This window comes from Stegodyphus dumicola, chromosome 10, assembly GCF_044657685.1.
Source record: "Stegodyphus dumicola isolate Sdum_Otavi_A_Nest chromosome 10, ASM4465768v1".
NCBI classification, from domain to species: Eukaryota; Metazoa; Arthropoda; class Arachnida; order Araneae; family Eresidae; genus Stegodyphus; species Stegodyphus dumicola.
The window spans coordinates 11,371,149-11,378,546 of NC_140777.1; the positions used below are offsets into that span (position 1 = coordinate 11,371,149).

General features: G+C 32.7%; 1 non-coding gene across 1 annotated transcript; it reads right to left on the minus strand.

Annotated features, from left to right (window-relative positions):
• Positions 1-6,700: 6,700 nt before the first annotated feature.
• On the minus strand, positions 6,701-6,774 carry TRNAI-GAU (transfer RNA isoleucine (anticodon GAU)). Its single transcript has one exon. It is a non-coding gene; the product is annotated as a tRNA-Ile (tRNA).
• Positions 6,775-7,398: the final 624 nt, after the last annotated feature.

A 7,398-nucleotide genomic window follows, 5' to 3' on the forward strand; every position in this document is an offset into this window, starting at 1 on the left:
GTGCGTACGTACATATGTGTATCGCATAACTCAAAAACGAGTAGCCTCAGAACGTTGAAATTTTGTATATAGGACTGCTATAACATGTAGATGTGCACCTCGTATTTTGGTAGCAATCGGCCGCACCAAACGTATATAAATATATTTATATATATATATCCACTCTGTTACCCGGCTCAGTGATCTCAGTTTCTTTACTCTTATATGTTTGTAAATTGTACATTTTTTGCTTTAAAAATGATTGAATTGTATTGTTTTTATCTTCCGGTTAAGGATTTTATGCCTTTAGTAAATCTGTGTGCAATATTTTTAGAATTATAAGCAATTTTAAAGTTGTTTAATTGCCGCTAAGCCTGTTTTTAATGGCGGCCATTGATGTTTACATTTGAAACAGGAGACTAGTGGATTTGTTGCCAATCTAGAGAAACTTAGCTTCGCAACAACAAAGACAACGCATTCATTTATTATTGCCAATTAATTCATACTTAATTCTTTCTGGAATTTTTTCGAGGAAATAAGTGTTTGAGATTTACTTCGGAATTTTTATTATAGATATTTTGAGTTTTTATGTATTTTTGCCTTCTCGCGAAGTGAGAACTGAATTAATTCAATGAGAAATACTCAATCGTCTGTGAAAAACTGTTTCTTTTTTGTTTTGTTTGCTTAATTTCTTTTATGCATCATTCTAGCTTTATTATAGTATTTGAATAGAACATGTGGCAACGATTAGATAATTCTATTCTTTAAATGATATAAATTTTGCGCATTATGAGTTATAATATGAACGAAATATATACGTTAACTGTTATATAATTATTGGATTATATAAAAGTTAACTTAGTTTCCGTTATATAATTATTATATAAGTTAACTGTTATATAATTATTAATACTGTTAAGTGAATCCAGCGCCAGAGTGTCGCTATGGTAAACAAATACTAGAGTGAATTTTAAAGAATGCATTTATTCTATTTCGCGCTGTCGGCGAAGTAGATTTAATTCAATCCAATAAGTTTAAATGAAATGCAAGAAAAAATGCTTGTAATTTAATATTCCAATACAAGGAAGTCATGGGGTGTACACATCAGATTTTTTTTTTTTTTTTTTTTTTTTTTTTTTTTTTTTTTTTGCGGCCATTGATTGTTTACATTTGAAACAGCAGACTAGTGGATTTGCTGCCAATCTCGAGAAACTTAGCTTCGCAACAACAAAGATAACGCCTTCATTTATTATTGCCAATTAAATCATGCTTAATCCTTTCTGGAATTTTTTCGAGGAAATATGTGTTTAAGATTTACTTCGTAATTTTTAATATAGATATTTTGAGTTTTTATGTATTTTTGCCTTCTCGCGAAGTGAGAAATGAATTAATTGAATGAGAAATACTCAATCGTCTGGAAAAACTGTTTCTTTTGTGTTTTGTTTGCTTAATTTCTTTTATACATCATTCTAGCTTTATTATAGTATTTGAACAGAACATGTGGCAACGATTAGATAATTCTATTCTTTAAATGATATAAATTTTGTGCATTTTGAGTTATAATATGAACGAAATATAATACTGTTAAGTGAATCTAGCGCCAGAGTGTCGCTATGGTAAACAAATACTAGAGTGAATTTTAAAGAATGCATTTATTCTATTGTGGTTTATTCGCTGTCGGCGAAGTAGATTTAATTCAATGCAATAAGTTTAAATGAAATGAAAAAAAAAATGCGTATAATTTAATATTCCGTACAAGGAAGTCATGTGGTGTACACATCAGATTTTTTTCTATGAGTTTCAAAACACTTTACTAATTTATTTTTAATATATTTTCTTTTTAAGTCAAATGTAAAATACTGCTTATTATTTTTTAAATAATATGTTTTTAACCATCATACAAAATTTGAAGGAGTTTGAAGCAGTATTTTTTAAGAAAAGTGTACCAAACCAGCACAGTGTCACAAAAGATTCGTCAATAAGAGAAATTAAACAACTAGTTTTTAAAAACAATAAACTTTAAATTTACATTTTATGTGTTATAATCTACAAGCTGTCTATTTTAAATGAAAAAAAAAAAAAATTTAGAGTATGCGCTTATTTTGAAAAATGTTATACTGTGATAACCTTTGTCCCAAAATAGTTGCATTTCGGCGGTCGATAGAGAGTCACATGTCCCCTTAAATGCAAATAAGAAGTAGAAAGTATTTAAGTTCTACTGACTTCAATAGAGAGTATTAGGATTCCTGAACAGCGCGCTTTAGCCTTTTGGCACGTCTCTTCTAAACTGTTATTACGCTCGACCGTATTGCGTGCATTTTGATAGCTTCGCTGGCTTAGTTAATATTAGTAACCAACCAGTTGACAACTGTGTTAGCTTTGGCTAAATCTCTTTAGTTAGTCAACAGTTAGTTCTTATTTCTTACATATTGAGTTTAAGACCAAGGCTTTGCTGTACCCCCTGAGAAAGGGGTCAGCTGTTAAGTCTTTATTTTGAGCAAATAAAGGGTGATTAACCCTTCTTGAGTTTACGTTCTTGAGTTAGTTCCTTAACATTTAGTTTAGTAAACTAAAACGGTGGAACACTACAAAATTAATAACAATTCAAGGTAACTGGATTAAAAGCATAAAGTGAAGTAAAATTTCCATTGCTTTATTCCTTGTTTTCAGAACATGTGAAAAATAAGTTTGTTATAAGTATATAAATAGTAACAGCTATCAAATAAATATAACCAAACAAGTTAGGATAAAATTCAAAACATTTCGCTAATCTGAAAGTAAGAAAAACTTGAACAATGATTAAAAAGTGTTCCAAAAAGTACGCTGTCAGTCTTCATGTCTAAAGAGTGCAGTCTGTCTCTGTTATGGAGTAATACTCGAATTACTAGTATACCAAACCAGTGAAATGTAAGAAGTGAAAGAATACAAAAGAATTAATTTACCCCAACTAAAATATAAATTGAAACATTAATTTACGTCTTAATAACTGACATTATTTACGTCTGACATTATTTACATTACTAATTCAGAAGTCAAACAACAAAAATCAGCGTTATATTTACAAAATTTTCACAGGACTAGTTTCGATGGTTTTACCGAACCACCATCCTCAGCTGCAAAACCGCAAATGAACAAGATAGGAAATAATGATTAGATAAGACAAGAAAGTCTGGACAAGAATAAGCAAGTGGCGCCATCTATTGGTGAAACCGTTTCTAGATTTTCAACTCTATTAGACAATAACATTTACACCATAAAAAATTCAATAGAGTTTGTAAAAAAGGTTAAAAACATTTCTCCTCGTAATTTACTCATGGTTTCTTTTGACGTAAAATCATTATTCACCAATGTCCCAGTGGAGGGTGCATTAAGATGTCTAGAAACCAGACTTCGCGAATTTCATTTCTCTTGCATCGAAATTGATGAGCTAATTTCTCTCACTCAACTCTGTTTGAAACAAACACATTTTGCTTTCCAAAATAAATATTACAAGCAAACTGAGGGATTAGCCATGGGAAGCCCCCTCAGTCTCATCCTGGCTGATATCTACATGCATTATTATGAATCAAAATTGTTTGAAACTTTAAACTTCCCGGCATGGTTCCGCTACGTAGACGATAATTTTACTCTGTTTGAAGGTAATAAAGATGATTGAAATAAAGTTCTTTCAACAATGAATTCTATTGATCCTGCTATTCAGTTCACTTTTGAACTTGAGACTTGCAATTCTCTTCCGTTTCTCGACATTCTGGTCACACGTAACACATCGAACTTCAGTACTACGGTTTACCGTAAACCTTCATCGGTTTGCCTTCCACCACACTTTAAATCATGTCATCCGACTAAACAAAAATTAGCTTCATTTTATTCCTATGTTTTCCGTGCTCTTCAAGTTTGCTTCTCCAAACTAGCCCTTGATGAAGAACTAAATTATTTAAAAGCAATAGCTATTGACAGGGGCTTTTCACCCAACATTATTAATCAAGCAGTTAAAAAATTCTCATCTCAACACACTAAAAGGCACATTCTTGTTTTAGGAGATTATAAAAATTTTGTTGTCATTCCATTCTTTCCATCAATTAGCTATAAAGTTGCACATATTTAGCAGAAATTTAACTTTCCGGTTGTTTATTCTCACATCAATAAAATTCCGAGTTCCATTCTCAAGGACCCCATTCCGGATATGAATTCCTGTGGTATTTATAGGATTCCTTGCCAGTGTGGTTTAATTTACATTGGCCAAACTAAGAGGGCCTTAAAATTTCGCTTCAAGGAACATGGGGCATATGTTAGAAAGAAGGAAACACAGAAGTCTTCTGTTGCTCAACATTGTTGGTCCGAAAATCACACTTTCAATTTTTCTGCTGCCAAAATTATTCGAAAAACATCTTCCATTGGAGAACTGGATTTTCTAGAGGCATTTCACATTCATAAAAATCTTTCTGTTCTAGTTTACGATCCTAATTCCAATCCAAATTTGCCTTCGGCCTTTAAAGAAATTATGTTTTTGTTCTGGTTTCACCAGTAGATGACGCCACTTGCTTATTCTTGTCCAGGCTTTCTTATCTTATCTAATCATTATTTCCTGTCTTGTTCATTTGCGGTTTTGCAGCTGAGGATGGTGGTTCGGTAAAACCATCGAAGCTAGTTCTGTGAAAATTTTGTAAATATAACGCTGGTTTTTGTTGTTTGACTTCTGAATTAGTATTTATTCTGCATGTTATTGTGTCTTAATTATTATTTACATTATTTACGACAAAACATTAATTTACGTCTTCGTAAAAGACGTAATTACGAAGGTGTTTTTTAAATAAAGATGAGTGTTCATTGATTAGCGCAAACAGGCCAAGTTTCAAGAAGACTGTATTCCAGTTTTCCCTTCATTACGCCTGGATATTATCAGCTGAACACAGCGGTGGCTACACAGATGTGCACCTGTGAAATATGCGTACGGGTACTGCCTTCCTCTGTGGGGTCGCAACATAGTAGATTGTAAGCGCGGTGGGGAGGCACTTAATTCCGTTTGGCAAATTAACCTCAGTTCGGAAGCTGCTCTATCCGATAGAGTTGTACATTCGGACCCTCATCGGTGTATGTCAACAATCACAGATATGCTCTGGTGTAGGTCGAAAAGAGAGGAGTATATGTACACGCTGTCATTGCAAAAGGAAGCGTTACACAAATACATGCAGTTGTAAAAGCAAGGGCCTCTTGTGCAATTCAAAGTGTCATAATAATTTAAGTCTTTGCAATAAATATGATTTGAATCACATAATTTAGTAAGTTTTTAACTTCCATTATTTTCCTTTCTTATTTTGAATGTGTGTTTTAAGTTTTTATTTTAAGTCTCAAGGGCGTTTTTTCGAGACTGAATGACGGAGAAGAAAATATAATATTGTTATATGTTCAACATTCACCATTAGTGCATGGTGAACGTCGACATTTACCGGTGTAAGTCAGAAATAAGAGTATTTGGAAAATATTTTGGGAATGTACCAAGCGGCTACGTGAACGTTGACATTCACCGGGGAAAGTCGATATTCTCCAGATTTTGGTGTTTCACCGTCACAGATGTTTAAAATAATGAAGATAAATATGCTTTCTTTGAAATCTCTATGAAAACTAAATACAGAATATTGAAGATTTCAAATAGTTATTACGTTTTATGATAATATGAATATTTTTATGTTGGCAGCATTAAAAATTTTAACCTCAGAAAATTCTAAATGAACAGATGAAACAGAACACAGATTTTTTTTACTTTTATATTCTTAGGAAATGGATTTATTTAACTGTAAAAATTATTTTATCTGAGTTAATAAATTAAGTGCCGCAGGTTTGTTTAGCCCGACTTCGACTGTGGGGACGCATATGATGAGTAGTTTAAACGATATATCCTTTCTAAATGGAACGGCTGCTCATCTCGTGGTGACCTGACCAGTCTCGTTTCATTTTCCGAAAAATGTAAAAGTTGTTTTACTGTAAATTGGCATATTTCTTTCTCTAAACAATACCCAATTTTTAACTGCTTAAAACAAACTGCTGTGTTGTGTTGCGACTTATCTCACTTGTCTGACAGTAATAGTATCGGAACAAGCCCACGAAACCCATTTTGTACTTCAAAAATAACTTTATCATTCATCAATCATTCTTGTATAATTTTTTAACTTGAATAAAGTCGTGAAATAAGATCAAAATAGATTTAAAAAAATTTTTTGAAAAGGTTTTGAAAAGGAATTAAACATTTTTAAATAAATTTTTAGAAGTGAAAATTTAGGCATTGTTATTATTAGAAATATTCAGATTTTAACGCTTCAAATCGACTTCTCGAGTGGCAATAATTTGAAACATGAAAACCTGAACAATTAAGGAGTACCGAATTCCCATTTCTTTCCACTTGACCTTTTGAGCATATAGAGACATTAGGATTTTTTTGGAAGCTGGAGAGATGAAAAATTAGCAACCGCCTTCGCCGGGAATCGAACCACGGACCTCTGGAATACCGGCCCAGCGTGTAGAACCACTACACCACGAAAGCACGCTACGAAAGTGGGAGAGATACCTTATATACTCCCTTTTTAAAGGGCGACTGGGGTTTTCAGGGGACCCAATCTCCAAATTATGGGTATGGAGAAACCTCATCCAACACCCTTTTAGTTCGGGCGCCACTGTGGAAACATTAGGAGTTTTTTGGAAGCTGGAGAGTTGTAAAATTAGCAACCGCCTTCGCCGGGAATCGAACCACGGACCTCTGGAATATCGGCCCAGCGTGTAGAACCACTACACCACGAAGGCCCGCTAGGAAAGTGGCAGAGATACCTTATATGCAAAATTATTAAAAGGTAAAGGATAAAGTAATAAAAATTATTGCTATACAGTACTTACACTCAAACTCAAAATGGCAATCCCCGAGGATAAGAATTATAAGTTAGAAATTATATATATTGTTTTAATTGTTTGAATTTACTTTTTTAAAATTTAGCATTTACAAATTACAAATTACAATTTAATTAATTACTAATTCCCATTTTTTATTTTCATAATCCTTTACTAAATAAATACTGCTTCAAATTTTCTATGAGATAATACATTTATTTATATATTCTGTTTCTCTCTATATGTAAATGTATATATATATATATATATTCTCTCTCTCACTCTGTATGTATATATATATATGTAATAATAAAATTCCAAAGTCAAGAATGCACTTAAAATTCTAACTGTATGTTCTTTTAATTTTTATGGCGACGTTCTCTTATTTGAAAGTACGTGGAATTAAATCCACAGCCCCGTAGTCAAGTTGTTTTCCCCGCCTTTTCTACACGTACAGTTATAGAATGTTCTGGAAATATTTAAAGCGAACTGGACTGGCTGACGAGGCTGACGTCATTTCTTGGAAGCTCCGCCTTTCCAGAG